Below are 16,549 nucleotides of genomic sequence, written 5' to 3'. Positions count from 1 at the left end.
CAAAATACAAGAGGTAGCAAACGGTGCATTACAAAAGTGACAATCGTGAGCCAACAAAATATAAGAGGTAGCAAACGGTGCATTACAAAAGTGACAATCGTGAGCCAACAAAATACAAGAGGTAGCAAACGTTGTATTGCAGGAGGAAAAAGTGACGTGTGCAGGTTACAGAAAGCATACAAAATAAACATAGAGGTATAATACTGCAAAATATGGAGGACACTCCAGCACAAGAACAAACGTTACGTAGGCACTGGTGGCACTTGTGCAGGTATCGAAACAAACAAATGTAAGAGGTAGAAAACAGTGTGTTCCAGGAGAAAGTGACGGGTGCATGTTACACACGAGTCCCAGATACAGGAAGAAGGATAATACTGCAATAAAAGGCAGACTCTCAAACCACAAGAACACACTGGGAAGACACTTCCATAGTCATGTAAAGTAGATTTTTCAGTAGTTGAAGGGCTTCCTTCAGATAAAAGAGAGGGCATGGATTACATTTGGAAATGTCTTTGTAGAAGGAGAACTTTGAGGTTGTTTTGAAGGCCTGGGAGGAGGTGGTGGTGGTCCGGAGCTGAGGCGGAAGTGAGTTCCAGATTCTCACTGCGCTGCCTGAAAAGGATTGGGCCATCGATCTCTCCTTCTTGAAAGTGGGAGGTTCAAGCAGTAGATTTTCCGTATTTCGTGATGCTCCGACGTCGGGGCCGTGAGTCCCAATGCCTGCGGTGCCCGCACTATTGTCGCAGGGTTCGGCTGGGTAGTAGCCCCCTCTGGTCAGGACCTCCCCGCCAGTTATCCTCTGTGCCCCTCGGGCGCCGCACAGCCGGTCCGCAGGCAGCAGATAGCACCGTTGCCGGGTGACTTGCAGGCCAAGGTGCGGCGCATGGGATCAACCCCCGGGGTTCCCTTCCACCAGCAGGCACGAGTTCGCCCCACAGGCACACACCTCCGTTCGCGGGTCCTCCGGTCTGGGGCTAGCTCCGAATCCGGAGGGCGTCTCGTTCACTCTTCGATGTCGTCCTCTGCGGGGCCTGTATTTCCGGCGCAGGCCACGGCCTCTCGCAGTGGCGCTTCGCCGGCCCGGGCTGCAGCCTCCCGGCTCACTTTCGGCCAGATGTCCCGCTGCGGCTCGGCGGGTCCCAGCAACTCGGCTGGTAGGGAGGCCCTGGGTTCCTTTATTTACCCTAAGTTTGTGGCCCACTGGCGTGAGGCAATAGCAGGATAATTGCCCCGGGAAGGGGAGCTCACGCCGGAGCTCTACCCTCGCACGTCTTGTCGCATCGCGCGCTTAGCCACGCCCCCTATAGACAGGCAATTTATGATATGTAGCTAAGTGAGAGTGGACATTAAAATTAAAGGCACTACCAAGGTACTGCATTACTGAGAGGGTGATGGGCTGGGGAACTTTAGCTCTTTGTAGATTAAATCACCACTTGAGACAACTGAAAGAGTTTGTCAGCACATAACTGCGGCTTAGGGGTTTAGGGTAGTTCACTGAGAATCCAAGTTTGCAGATGCTATTGAGTTTCTGAGCTAGACCAAACTGTGCTCAGAGGAGATAGTTGCCTGTGTAAGCATAGCAGAGGACTCTCTATTGTTTCACAAAGGCTACCATTAGAGGCAGGATCTTCCTAAAGACCCCTGGGGTAGGAAGGAGAACAAATGGCAGTGCAGCGTGCTGGTGGTGCATGTTTCTCACTGCAAACTCAAGGAAATAACTGTTCCTTTAAGGCAGGTACTTGGAAGTAGGCATCTTATCCACAGCAGACCCTGCGACTGTGAAACTCCTTCCCCACCTCTCTTCAGCTGACTTATTTTTTGATGTACTACAGATGCAAAATGTAAATATATTTTTGAAATCACGGTTTTATCAAATCCCAGGTCAGCATTATGAACTTGCACAATGAGAGGAACTAATTTTGAGTGTAAACATCAGTTTGGGACAGAACAGCTTGCATAAGAAATTGCTGCCTTGCTTTACAGTACTAGTGGACTTTAGCCTTGTTGAAGTCACTCAATTATTCAGCCATTACTATTTACATGAATCAGACTTAACTTCCTTTACCTACAGAAGCCCTTCTACATTCCAGGGTTTCTCAATAACTAATAACAAATATCTAAATATTCTAATCATTTTCTGAGAAAGATCATAGCTATTTTCACTTTGGCACATAGTAATTAGTTTCACTATGGCATACACTACATTAATTTCAATGTAGCACACACTACAACATCTACTGATTGTTTTGCATGCTTTACATCTATTTGCAATTTTGATTTACTGTTGGCAAAGTCTACACAGCTTACTATGGTACGCTCTACATCATCCTAGGGTGTTTCCTACCTCTTAGAGAGATACCCACCACCCATACTAAGCACCAAAGTCAGTGTGTTATTAATTTTCACTACATTCATTTACTATCTTCATCAGTCACTCACGCTGCATCACCACAAAATGTGTCTCTCCGAAGTCTATGAATCACCTATTCCAGTTCTGAGACACACAATGAAATACAAACATATGTAAACTAAACCAAGGCAAGGAACCCATACTGAAAACCTAGCACTTACTGACACCAAACGGATCCACACTTAGTAACTCCTTGGTATTACTACTGATCTAAGTTGTGCTCTAATTAACGCAAGATCACACACAAGCACAAGCTTTTCAAATTTGTGGCAATATCCAGCTGCATGGTGAACCGGGGAAAAGAGCAAAGCCTTACTGCTGTCACGTATCATCACATGCGCCACCATCGCAAGTTACCCATTCCAGTGGAAAACTTCCTGCCTCAGGTATCCATGTATTTTAGTTAACAGGGGCTTGGAGCGCATGGTGGGGGTTGACCTGGACCAACTATGGAGCGAAAGTGATTGGACTTCGCGAACTGGTGCATCTCTCACTCTGGTGAGGCACTCAACCAGTAAACATGGTTACTCTCCCCGTTTGACTTGTGTTGGGCATGCTTCCCCAATTAATACTCCTCTCGACCCTCCGTCAGATACAGAAGACCGTTAAGGCCTTCATCTGGGATTTAGAGAGACCTGGTTTGGCAATTGGGAAGCTTATTGCTCATAAATCAGCAGGGGAACTCAGTCTGCTTTCTATGGAGCACTACTGCCTAGCCAAAACATTTGGCGCAAATGGCATACATGCCCCCCCGGGTTCAATACCCCCCGCCCTCCATAATAGGTCACGATAGAACGCAGACTGCAGGAGAGCTTGCTTGGATTACAGGCTCTCTATCTTCATGGCCCCATCACCGCTTGGTCCCCAGACCCATGTTGAAAGCCATGCATGCCGCCTAGATGCGGGCTCACAAGCACTATTTGGTGGACGCGCATTACCATGACAAAGCTCCCCTCTGGAATAATACTGGTATCCACATGGGATACAGAGTTGGGATCATAACTCTTACACACCAACTGTGCAGCTACACCCCAACCCTGGACCATCCCCTGAAGCCCGGAGCTCTCTTTCCTTAAAACTTGGGGTCCATTTAAAGGCATGATGTCTGGATTCTACAATCTCCCGATTCGCCATCTCTTCTCTCAGCCACAGTTGGCTACCCTCAGGATGACCTGGTAGACTCGTCTGCAGGTTGAATATGATTTATTTTTTTCAAACCAGATTTTATTGATTTTCAGAGTGTTCACATCAATTATCTTACACATTAGTGTCAGCTATGCCTTCTTATCTCCATACAGGTTGGCTCTTTTAACAGTAACTCAGAACTATCCCGTCCCTCCTGCCTACCCGCATTGAGTTGCACTCGCTTTTACTAGTCCCCTAAGCTGGTAATGCTCATGTGTCACAGGCATCTACAAGTCTCCTGCTATTGCGACTCTTCCTGTAGCAGAGTGAATGCTCTCAGCTGTCTCAATCTCTATTCTGTCTGGCCTTGTTCTTCCCCTCTTCCGGTAAGTGTTTCAGGTAGTGATGTTCCTCCCTCTCCTCTTCTTGTCCGTTATCTGCTAGTTCTCCTTCTAGTCTTTCCCACACTCGTGCTCTATTTTGCCTATGCCTCATCTTGCCTCTCTAAGCAGTAGTCTTCCTTCTGCCCCTGCCCACTTTGCCAACTCCTTTTTCAATGTCCTTATTCTAGGCCCCCTGGTGCCTTCCAATTCCTAGCCATTTCCCTTTAGGTGAAGAAGTATGCTAGATCCTGGAATTTCCCCGTCATTTTCATCTTAGCTGCATGCAGAAACCATTCCAGTATGTAGTGTTCTGGTGATTGAAGTATCTCTTTGTTAATGACATCTCCTATGTCGTACCTCTTCCCAAAACATGCATATTAAAGGGCAATCCCAGAACATGTGCATTATATGTGCATCCCGTTCTCCGCATCTAGGGCAGACTGCTGTGTCTATCCCGAAATATCTACTAATACCTGTCGGTGTGAGGTGAGCCCTAAGGAGAACATAATCCTTTATTCATTTTGAAACTCTCACTCCTGGATACTTTTGGGGTCCTCTCTATTGTGCTCTCCCAGTATACCTCAGGGATCGGCCTTCCCAAGTCCTCCTACCGCTGCAATCTTAGTCGCCCCCGAGGTTTCTGCATGTCACGGCGAATCGCAAGAAAGAGTTTTTATCCTTCCTGACGAAAGTGCTACGTATCTGCAGCCATTCAATGCTTTTGGCTTTGTGGTGCTGGTGCCCAAGTGGTTCCGCATGATCAGTGTGACCGCTCTGTGCATAAGGAAGTGGCCTCCCCGCAGGTCATATTCAGCCTGCAGTTCTTCAAGATTTATAACAGTACGCAATACATAGTATTGCCATTTATAACAGTACATAGTAGTGCCATTTTTAACATCTTTCGTAAACATAGGCATTTATTGAGAGAAATCCGGGTTTCAACGATGCTATTGAGAATAGACCATCCATCACATACAGGAGGGGGGTGGCTTTAAGAAGCTCCCTCTGTCCTAGCTAACACATGGCTACCAGCAAAACCAAAAGGTTTTTATATTTATTTATTTATTTATTTATTTTGAAGGTTTTATATAACGCGAACAAGACCCTTGCGAGTATCAGAGCGCTTTACAAGTCATATGTAGAAAACAAGATATAGCACACAAAGATATAGGTGAAACAGCTATACATAGCTAATACACGTAAAAATAAGCTAGCTCAAAAACAAAAGGACAATGAACTAGTAATAAGATACAATAAAAAGACAGAGTTCACTTTCACTTCTTCTTTGAAGGAGGCAGTGGAAGGGTTCATTCCTGTTTAAATGGGCACGCGTTCTAGATCCTAGGAGCCATACCAGAGAAGGATCGGTTATAGGTTGTTTTCTTGGCAAATCTTTGTGGTTTTAGAAGAAGAGTCTTGGCACTCCAGGAGGCTCTGATGCCTGCAGAGAGCACCAATTTCGGAGCTAGGTAGTGCGGGGAGTTGTGGTGTAAGGCCTTGTGCGTCATACAAGCCATTTTCAGATGAATTCTAGCTTCAAACGGTAGTCAGTTGAGGGCTCTCAGGTCAGGGGATATGTGAGAGTTTCTCTTTGAATCTGTGATGAGTCTCGCAGCTGAGTTGATAGTGGCTCTTAGTGGGGCTGTCGATGACCTTGGGAGGCCGCATAAGGTTATCGCCCCATATTCCACTCTAGGTATTACTAGGGCTTGAACTGCTTGTTTGAAATCGTAGGCTGGCAGAAAGGGTTTCAGTTTTGGCAGGGTCATCAAGTGGAAGTTAGCTTCTTTTGTGGAGGCTCTGATATGTTTCTGCATCTTTAGGTTGCTGTCAAGCGTTATAGCTAGTGATTTCGCTGAGTCGACGATGAGAGGTTGTCCTTTGAGATCTGTTAAGTGCTTCAGCCAATTCAGTGGGAGTTTTGTTAGGAGGAGCGATTAAGAGGAATTCCGTTTTGAGGGAGTTTAGTTTCAAATGGTTTTCGGCCAGCAATGTTTGGGTTTTTGTAGTGTGGTGTTGAGCGATTCGATGTCATCAAGTGAGTGGATCATGATATAGATTTGAATGTTGTCTGCATACATATGCAAGTGAATCTTGGCGAGGCTAAGAAGATCGGTAAGAGGTTCAATAAAAAGGTTGAAAAAAGTGGGTGAGAGGGAGGAGCCTTGTGGAACTCCTAATGTGACTGGCATGGGGTGGGCAGGGATTGGTTGACCTTGAATCTTTGGGACCTATTTTGGAGGAAAGGCGAACCACTTAAATACAGTTCCAGACATTCCCATTCTGTGTTTCAGGAGTTCAAACAGGTTGCCGTGTTTGACGGTGTCAGATGCTGATGACATGTCGAGTAGGAGAAGTAAACAAGCTTCGTTTTGGTCCAGGTTTTTTAGAGCGTCCTCAGTTACATGTGTCATGGGTGATTCGGTACTGTGACCTGCTCAGAAGCCTGACTGAAATTGGTTAAGCAGGTTGAATTGATCAATGTGACTGTTCAGCTGCATGTTAACGCATTTTTCCAGGAGTTTGGGTAGCATAGGTATGTTAGAACTCAGACGATCATTGTTTAGGTCCGAGGGGTCAGCTGTTGTTTTCCTTCGGATAGGCGATACCTGACCTGTTTTCAGGATGTCTGGAATGGATCCTTGACGTATTTATGATGTTGGTCCAGAGAGGTAGTAACAGAGGAATGACTTTTTTTAAGTAATTAGTCGGGAGCGGTTCTGTGAAATGATTGGAGGGTTTCAGAGCGGTTAGCGTCTTCAATATGGAATCTTCACTGTAAGTGTTGAAGTGGGACAAAGTTGCGGTTTTTGAGTTTGAATTTTGGGAGGTCGTTAGCTTGGGCACCAGCTGTAAAGCAACAGCCAATAATAAGTCTAACAACTTAGAATTAGTTGGTGGTTGAGGCCAGTGAGGGGACAGTGAGGGGACAGGGAACCTAGAAAAACGTTGGATATGGAGTTTCTGGCGTGGTCACTCGCAATTGGGCCGGGTAGAGCATTATATATTTATAGTTCAGCTGGATGAGTTTTTACTTCACGCTTTGGAAGGAGCCTCATTGCCTCCGTACTTTCCTCGAGAAATCCGGGAAGAGTCTTACTGATGCATTATTCACCTGGATATCCCCTTTTTTCTGCGCTGGGCCAGTCTGTGTTCCCTGTATCTGTAGTAAAGCAGCTTTGCTATCACTACTTGTGGAGGGGCTCCGGGTATAGGTGGTCTCGCCGGTACTCTGATAGGCCTTCCTGTGCCACACCTGGACGTATCCAGTTCTCCAGGTAATGCACCACGCTGGTGCCTTCCACTTTCTCAGGTAGCCCCACTACTTGATTGTTATTTCTACGAGATCTGTTTTCTGCGTCCTCAGATCGCCATTAAAGCATGTGCACTATTGTTTCGAGGGTAGCCAACTGTTTTTTCATAGCTGCTATGTCTGGAGAGAGTTCTGCCAGTTGGCGCTCCTTTGACGACACTGTCAGCTGTCTGTGATCTTCTCTGAGTATGCCCAGATCCACCCGTATGGAGTCTATTTTGGCTTCTAATCAGTCACAGGAGGAAGTTATGACCTGTAATATATCCTGTAGCATCGGATCCTTTGGGCACTTCCCTTGGGATTTAGGATCCTCGCTCTACTCTGTCGTTCTTTCAGCAGAGGCTCCATCTTTGTCCCACTTCTTTGGGACTTTCCCCATTGTTCCCTCCACCTCTATTATTTTATGTTCCTGTTTGTTTGCGTCTTTAGATCAGGGTCCTCCACTCTTTGATGGGTGCACACTCTTTACTATTACCCCCTGTCAGCTCCCCTTGTCTGCTCAGAAATTTGGGGTGTCGGAGGCCCAGGTGGCGTACATCACTGTTGGCACAGTGTGCGGCTTAATCCGTGTGGGGAGCTCCTCTTGTGGCTGCATGGTCTGTCAGCGCTTTACTAAGTGGGCAGCAGAGCCAGACGATGCTCCCCAGTCTGTTCCAGTCTTGGGGGGGTTTATCCTCAAATATCACATAGGTATCTCTCCTCTTTGGTGTGGCTTCCTAGCCTGCACTGCTGACGTTCTCTCTTCGCCCCGGCACAGTTATTCTGTCTCATCTGGTGTGGTTACAGCAGTGCAGTGCTAGCTTCTCTCTTTTTCCTGCCTCGCTGTTCCTGTCTGTGCCTCATTCCCCTGCCATCACCAGTGAGAGGGAAACCCCCACTTTAATTCCTGGGTCAGGGCCTCTTTCAGGGTCTCGATCTGTTCTGGGGTCACATTGGCAGCCTGCCCCGTCCGCGGCCTCTTTCTTCTACACTGAACTCACCACCGCGCTGTCTCTCCATCTTGCAGCTTTAGTTCACACAGCGTTTCTCCCTTCTCAGGCCCGATATTTGGCTATGGTCATTCCCCTACTTGGCCGCGAGGGGGACTGGGCCGGTCAGGGCCCCCAGCTGCCGCCAGATCCGCCCCATGCAGCCCTACCCAAGTTCAGGAGCGTGGCCCCTGGGGAACTTGCTATGCCTCCAGGGATGTGCCTGGTCTTCGGCTGGAGCTTCCCTGTACAGTTCCCTTTGACAGTCCCGCCGCACCTAGTGCACCTAATGGTGCAGCTTGGGATGCGAGCGTCTCTCCATCCCATAACAAGCCGCCATTTTGGAGCAGTATTTGTCCCTCTTCTCCGGCGTTGTGGAGCGGCCCCCGATGCACCGCTCCAGGCGGGCCGGCAAACACACGCAGGCCTCTACTCACAGCTGCCTCTGCTCTGCCTCTTCTTCTCCGGCTCATGGCTCCGTGGGCCGCCACATTGTATCATCGCTCTCTTCTGTCCCTTGATCCGGCTCCTCAGCTTTTCTGCTAAGCCTCTGTGGGTCCGCCTGCTTGTGGACTGCTCTCCGGGGGGAATACATCAGGATGAAGCTGGGTGGCAGCCGGCTATCGGAGCATTCGAGCTGCGCTGCTAACTCAGCATCAGGCAACTCCCCCTGCAGGTGGAATATAAGGAGGAGGATTTGGCAGGACTTTTGGAGGCCCTGGAACGGGAAATCTGTGAGGCACGGATGAAGATCAGTCTTTTTAAGATCCTTCAGGGCTAGCACTGCACCCCGGGCATGGCTTCAGGTTGCAGGGTTGCTTCCTCACTGTGCCAGCTGGCGATGCGATGACGCGCCCTGTGATATTGTTCATATCTTACTGGATTGTCTGCCATTCAGCTCTTCTGGACAACAGTGGGGTCTGCGCTTCAATAATCTAAGGACTTCCGGACCCCTAGTTCTCCTCCATGACTTATCTGACCTGTCCGGGCTGGCCCGCCATGCACGTCGCTTGCTCGTCACTGCCCTACAGCTGTCAAGATCTGTATTCTGTGACACCGGAATTCTCAACACTTACCATCGCATGAGGAATGGCTTGCATCTCATGAAAAGGTAATTTACAATTTAATTGACAAGGCAGATATTTTTCTTCTCACATGATCCCCCTTTCAGCAGGATGTCCCTCCGCCACCAATTCCCTTTGACTCTTGATTCTTCCTCATCACCATCATTGCACCCGCCTCCCTTTATCCTTCGCATTACTATACTTGGGCTTCACCTGACTGGCCTCTCTTCCGTGCTTCGTAGTTCTGTCTTCCCTCCCTTCTTATTTCTTTGGCCTTCTTTTTTTCCTTTTTCCTTCTATAGCTTATTATTTAACACCTCTTTCTTTTTTTCCCTTTCTCATATATAAGCATTGTCTGTTATTGGTGTATATATCGCAATTAACATTTGTATCTAAATATGGGTCCAAGCTGGACTTGCATGTCACTATTATGTGGTTATATAGGCCTCGGACGGGGAAAACACAATTTTACATGTTCATTTTTAAGTTGACATTCTTCAAGGTGGACTCTTGTCACACATTTTGCTTGGGCGTCCATATGGAATAATATTCTCTGAAAAGGAGTTGCTTACATTTACACTTCTTCGTAGGCATATTATCAGGGCCTTGAAGAGTCTGTACCAGGCTTAAATTCACTGCTTCAAATGATGATGTGTGCTGTTGTCCACTCAGCAGCAGCCCTGCAAGGGTAGAATTAATACAGATGGCCTGACTTGAGCTCCAGCATGGTAACATGGGTGAAGTGTATTATATAAACGACACCAACCCTTTGTTAGACAGAGGAGCATTTCATTGTCACTGCTAAGGTCAGCCAATGCCGGAATTCCAGCATAGTGAATCCGGTTTACTTTCCTGAGAAGGATAATGGCCTGCTCTGCACAAGAATGGGCTCCAAAATTAAACAAACACACAGTTAACTGGGGAGTTAGATCACCCTAAGTTGTACTGGCAGATTCGTACCACCTAAACCCACTAGGTTAGGAAGCGCTAGGTAATAGTATAAATGTGATTATATGTGAATGCATGTATTCAATATAACAGCACAATTGTTGAACTGTTAATCTTCTTTACAATTCTCATAATGGGGATTACTCTGTTCTGTTTCCTTCTATTAATCATTGCAGCGCACATATTTTACACAAGATTCTTATTGCATCAATAAATGTTTGAAATACCAATTCGAGTAATTCTTGTGGTTCCATTTGGGAATGCATGACTAACTAACCAAGGGGACTGATCAGTTTCCATGATTTTCTTGGAAAGTCAGAGTTGTCATGTTCTGAGGTTGCACCTACCATCCAGTACCTTGTAGGGTTTAGAACTAGCCAGGAGTAAGGCCAAAATATCCTGATGATGTGTGTGGACTCGCACAGGTTTGACATTTATGTTGTCCAAACAACAGTTATACTGATATAGTATGTACAGTCCAACAATTTGATGTTATGAGTTGACGAGGGGGGCATAACCGCGACCGCCACAAAGATGGGCACACTCTTGTGAGGGTCTGGCACCGGTGGTTTGATTCTGGTACAAACCCCTGCAGGGGCCGTGTCACTACTGATCAGGGGGCAAGGAAGACGTTGTTAAGGTGGCGGAGAGAAGCACTGCCGATAGTGCCTCAGAGGCCCCGCTGCGACAGGCCGGGACCGCCGGGTCTCATTGGTGTGCGCATTGGCTTCCCACCCCCTCTTAACCTCTGAAATCCAGCCCAGGGGTCTGCGGTCCTGCTGAGTCGGCCAGAGTGCGGTGCTGGCCGGAGCCCGCCCTATCGAGGAAGACGGCGGCCTCAGGGACGATCCACAGGAGGAGGGGGACTCAGGCACCTGTTGGGCCTGCGGACCCAGGCTAGGAGATTGCAGATCACTGGGAGCCTTGCTGCGCTGACCCAGCAGGACCTGGAGAGAGGCCTCCCGGTGGTTCAGTGCCTGAAGCAGTGAATGCAGTGCTCATGCGTTAACCCTCTTCAGTGTACTATGTGAACGCAGGCCCGTCAGCACATCTGTGGGAGGACAGACGGCATAAATGGTGGGGTGAGAGGCGAGCGCCATAGGGAGGATCTAGTGCAGCTGCACCACTTCAGGAACACACTGTGGCCCACCGGCGTGATCTACTCCACTCCCTGAAAACACGGCACAGGAGGAGAAATCCTGCTGCCCTAGTGGCTAACAGGCACATAGGCCGAGATCGGGAGCTTCCCACCTCCACATGCGCCCTGCTCCTGCTGCTTGCGGGCCACACATAACCCAGGTCCAGAAGGCACAGCACTATCCAGAGACGCGATAAACACGCTCCAGGCTACCGCACACCCCATACCTGATGACAGTGTGTGGCAGAACCCCCAACATGGACCGATTAGACCCCAAAGAACAGAGGCCTACGTTTGACTGCATGAAACCTGCAGAGGGCCGTAGCTCCCATTTTGACAACGATGACCCTACAGATAGAGGCCTCAACGCCACTGCTACCAGCAATATGGCAACCATAATGGCAGAACTCAAGGTGGGCTTCAGCGCAATGGATGCCCGATTTGACACACTTGTGGGCCACATTGACAGACTGGGTGAGTGGCTAGGATGGCATGGGGCCCGCCTTCAGGGAGCGGAGAATAGGGTCTCCGACCTAGAAGATAGCTCCACTACAACGCATAAACGGCTAGTCAAGATGGAGCGCGTAATGAAACAGGTAGCCATAAAAAATGATGACCTCAAAGTTAGGTCACGACGCAATAATGTACGCATTTCAGGAATAGCAAAGATCACGAACATGGGACGCCTGGAGGATTTTGTTGAGCAACTACTAGCAAACTTGTTTGAGACCAGCTTCTCCGCTACATTGGCAATGGAACAGGCACATCAATCACTTGGTCCTCGACCCCCGGAGGGCGCACCACCACGGTATATAATAGCATATCTCCTTAATTATAAAGACCACAACACTACACTGAGGCTGGCACGTGAGAAAGGCCCCCTCAGACATGAAGGCGCCAACATCTCGCTATTCCCCAACTTTACACCTATGGTACAGGAGGCCAAACGGAAATTTAGTGACATGAAAAACATGCTCCGTAAGCATGGCATCAGATACGTCATGCTATACCTGGTGCACCTGCGGTGGAATATAAAGGACACACTAAAATCATGGACACCCCCGCAGAGGTGGCTGCCTTCTGTAAGACAATCCTTACTGGGTCTCCTCCACATCGACAATCCTCACCTGCACATTCGAGGCCAGAACATTTAAATCACTCGCACCCTGCAACACATGACTCCGCATCCTGAAACCCCAGAGGGTTCGTAGACCTTTCCTCTACAGGATAGCCAAGGGCCCGCTACATGATGACAGCACCAACAACTCAAAGATTGCCCCGCATAACTTCTCTCTAATAGCGGTTGTTCTCATATTACATCATTAACCTAACTCCAGGTGGACTGCTGGGGCAGAGTTGCTGATTCACCCCCCCCTTGGTGAATGCCAAATGTTTTGTATTGGAATATTCTCTCATTCTCTATTTTGTGTTCTTAGTGGATATGGGAATCACTGGATGATGAGTGTGAGAGGGCGTTGGGTTCATTGGGAATTGTTTAATTTTGTAAAAAGTTTAATAATCTTTTGTTGTCTTACGCCACAGCACGTCTCTGATTTCACGCAGTCATATCACTCCCGACACACGGTCCTCTTGCATCCCCAGATATGAACAGCCCATGCCATGGCTAGGAAAATAGATCTCTCCATCATATCATGGAATATTTGCGGCATTAACATCCTGCAGGAAGGGAAAACAAGTAGTCTTCTACTTAATTAGGCATGACATCAAAATTGCCCTTCTACAAGAGACCCACCTATCCCCTCACACTGACCCTGCATTTGCCAAACAATGGGGATGCCACAGATACTTCTCCAGTTATAGTTTATATTCCCGAGGCACATGCATATTGATCCATAAAAGCATCCAGTTTATTCCACAGCCCCACTACTCGGACCTGAATAGCCTATATCAGCTCCTACAAGGCACACTGGCGGACAAAAAAAATCCTATTATTCAACATGTATGCATCCAACATCGATGACCCGGACTTCTTTCAGGATCTGTATACCCGCCTTGACAGCCTCGAGGTTAACCACTTGATACTGGGAGGCGACCTTAATATGCCACATTGTCTACAGAAAGACACAACTAGTATACAACCGACCTTGGGGAAGGGAAATTTTTCAACAAATTACTGATTCATATTCTCTACTACAAGCGTGGTGCACCCATTTGGACTGGACTATTGGTTCCTTTCGACAAATGTTCACCAGATGATTAACGATATTACGGGCCTCCCTCGGACACTGTTCGACCACAGCCCAGTCTTGCTCCAATTAACAATTTCATATAGCTGCTTCTCTGCTAACAACTGGAGGTTCCGATGAGAGACCGTACTGGATACAATATTCCGTAGTGAATTGCTAACCTCCATCATGGAGTATTTTACACAGAATACGGGAACAGTGTCCACTCAGGCCACCCTATGTGAGGCCTTTAAGGCTTATATTCCTGGAGTGTGCATCCCCAAACATGTGCGCATACTCGCCGACATTCGCACCTAACTAAAACAAACCAAAAATGCACTATGTAACTTAGACTGGGCGACTGTAGAAGAGGAAATGAGACGGTTACACCAATGATCGACCCTTCTGGCAGAATTCCACGCTTTAGCGGAGATAGATAACGTACTTGGTCAAGCATGCCAGAGCGCGCGCCCCTATGGGAGTGGGAATGAATAGACCGTACCCTCGCTCGCCTATCGCGCCCGAACAGACAGCAAAACTACATTGCTGGGCTATGCTTCGATTCAGGGACCATCATTCCAGGAAGGGTAAACATCCTGCACAAATTCCAAAAGTACTATCGGGAATTATACACCTCCAATGCCAAAGACATTCCCTCAGAGATCACTACATATCTCGAAGACATTGCAATGGTTTGGCTGTCGAATAGTCAGCAGGAGTTTCTTAGTGAACTTCTAAGGCTGGAGGAGGTGACGCAGGCCATTACACCACTGGACGGGTCTAAGGCGCCGGGCTTAGATGGCCTAACTGGAGCTTTCTAAAAAGCGTTTAAGCAACAGCTGACCGGCAACACCTCACCCTCTACAATGAGTCACTAACTACTGGTGAGCTACCACACACACTGTGGGGGCAGTCCTGACTATATTGTGAAAGCCAGGCAAAGATCCCAGTAAATGCGCCTCCTACCATTTACTTTACTTGCTAAACTTTGTTAACAAGATACTAGCCAAAGTAATTGCCACTAAACAAGCCCTATTGATGAACAGATTATCTCACCAGCCCTGTCAGGATTCGTCCCGCACTGCTCAACTTCCCTCAATCTCCGGACCATATTTGCGATGCCCCAGATACACCAGCTGCTGTGGCCCTACTAGATGCCGAGAAGGCATTTGATTCACTTCAGTGGTCATTCTTGAGAACTGTCCTTGCAAATTTTGGGAATTCCCTCCCATTCCTTACACTAATCATGCTCCTATACACTAAGCCTACAGTCAGTCTCCAGATAAACGGCACACTTACAGATACAATCCCTGTGCTATAGGGCACCAGGCAGGGATGCCCACTGTCCCCTCTCCTCTTTATAACTGCGATGGACCCGCTGGTTGGGGTACTGCAAGACAGGCACTCCCACCGCGGGCTACAACTCACACATGGCCCACTGCTACTATCGCTATAAACAGATTATATCCTGCTATTTATTAGGCACCTGCAGGATATCTTACCCCCACTTATGTAGGAGATAGCTAGATTCTGAAACCTCTCAGGGCTCAGCATTAACTGGGCTGAGTCAGAGCTTTTTCTGCTAACAGATGCTGCCGAGCAACTGTCAGTGGACCACCCCCTTAGATGGGCCAACAATGGGACCAAATACCTGGATATCCACCTGCATAGAAATAGGGATCAGATCCTCCAGCGCAACTATGGCCAGGCCGTGGAAGCCCTCACAGAACAAGTGGCCAGATGGATAAGGTTACCTCTTTAAATGGCGGGACAAGAGGTCATTATTAAAATGGTGGTATTGCAATGTTTTTTGTATCCATTTACCAACATTCCTATTCCTCTGCCACAGACCTTTTACCCCAACCTGCATGACATTCTCTTGCACCTGGTCTGGGCGGGAGACCAACCACTGATCTGCTGGGAAACACTGACTCTCCCTTATGAACGTGGAGGCCTCAGGGTCCCAGAATTCTGCCTTTACTACCTTGTTGCTCAGTGCCATTATACCTACCACTGCTATCACCCAGATGCACGTATCCCATATACATTTGACCTGAGCGCGCTCAACTGGACGGGCTATTACACTCACCCCGGGGCATACCGCTGGAGACCGAAGATATTCAAACAGTCTCCACAACCTGTTGGGATTGGCGCAGGCTGTGAAACATGTTGTGTGGTAGGCACCTCTACTCGAACGCCATCCTGTTGCTGGATAACCCATGGCTCCTTCTGACACGAGAAGCACTGGTCAAACTCGCGATTCACATCACTCCTTTTCCGCCATGGGCGACCTATTTCCCAATGGCCACGTTCTGCAACTGACAGACAACACACAGGTGCAAAGCACCCCCTACATGGACCGCTTCTTCTTCAAGAGACTCCAGAACACCCTTCGGTCTCTGACACCTATGTATCCGCTCCCACCTGACTATCTCCCACCCCTGTCCTTGGTAATCACATCATGAGAGGGCGGACATATGACATCAAAACTTTATCACTCATGCATGGCCATGAAGCCGGACACAACTACACGGGCACAAGAGTTCTGGGAGACTGAGTTGGGGACCCGACTCACAGACCAGATATGTGGCTATTGTTGTGCACAGACAACACTCATTTCCATTAACCACAGACACAAACTGATACATTTCAAATATTTACACCGGTATTACCTCTCCCCATTGCATATCGCCAAATTCGACCATACTAGATCTGACAGATGCTTAAAATGCCAACCCCCCGAAGTGGACTTTGCATATTTAACTTGGACATGTCCGGTGGTGGCCAGCTATTGGGAAAATGTATGCACACGTCTCTGCCATGATCGAAAATTAAATGTGATGACCCCAGACCCCAATGGTCACCCTACTGCCTATACCCATGATGTGCCCCATGCCTTTCACCACCTGGTCTCCATGGCACTACTACTGGGCAAGAGGGAGATAGCTCTGCATTGGGGAAGTGCCATAACTCCCACCACTAAAGGCTGATTGGAGAACATGAGTAGATGTGGG

The 16,549-nt window shown here is 48.1% G+C and overlaps 1 protein-coding gene across 1 annotated transcript in view; it reads right to left on the bottom strand.

The window, feature by feature from the left end:
* Nucleotides 1-16,549, bottom strand: part of ZZEF1 (zinc finger ZZ-type and EF-hand domain containing 1) — a 1,627,273-nt gene that overhangs the window by 1,092,314 nt on the left and 518,410 nt on the right. The gene's annotated exons all lie outside the window — the stretch shown is intronic.

This window comes from Lissotriton helveticus, chromosome 3_1 (genome assembly GCF_964261635.1).
Source record: "Lissotriton helveticus chromosome 3_1, aLisHel1.1, whole genome shotgun sequence".
NCBI lineage: Eukaryota > Metazoa > Chordata > Amphibia > Caudata > Salamandridae > Lissotriton > Lissotriton helveticus.
This window is presented reverse-complemented; position numbering and strand designations above follow the sequence as displayed.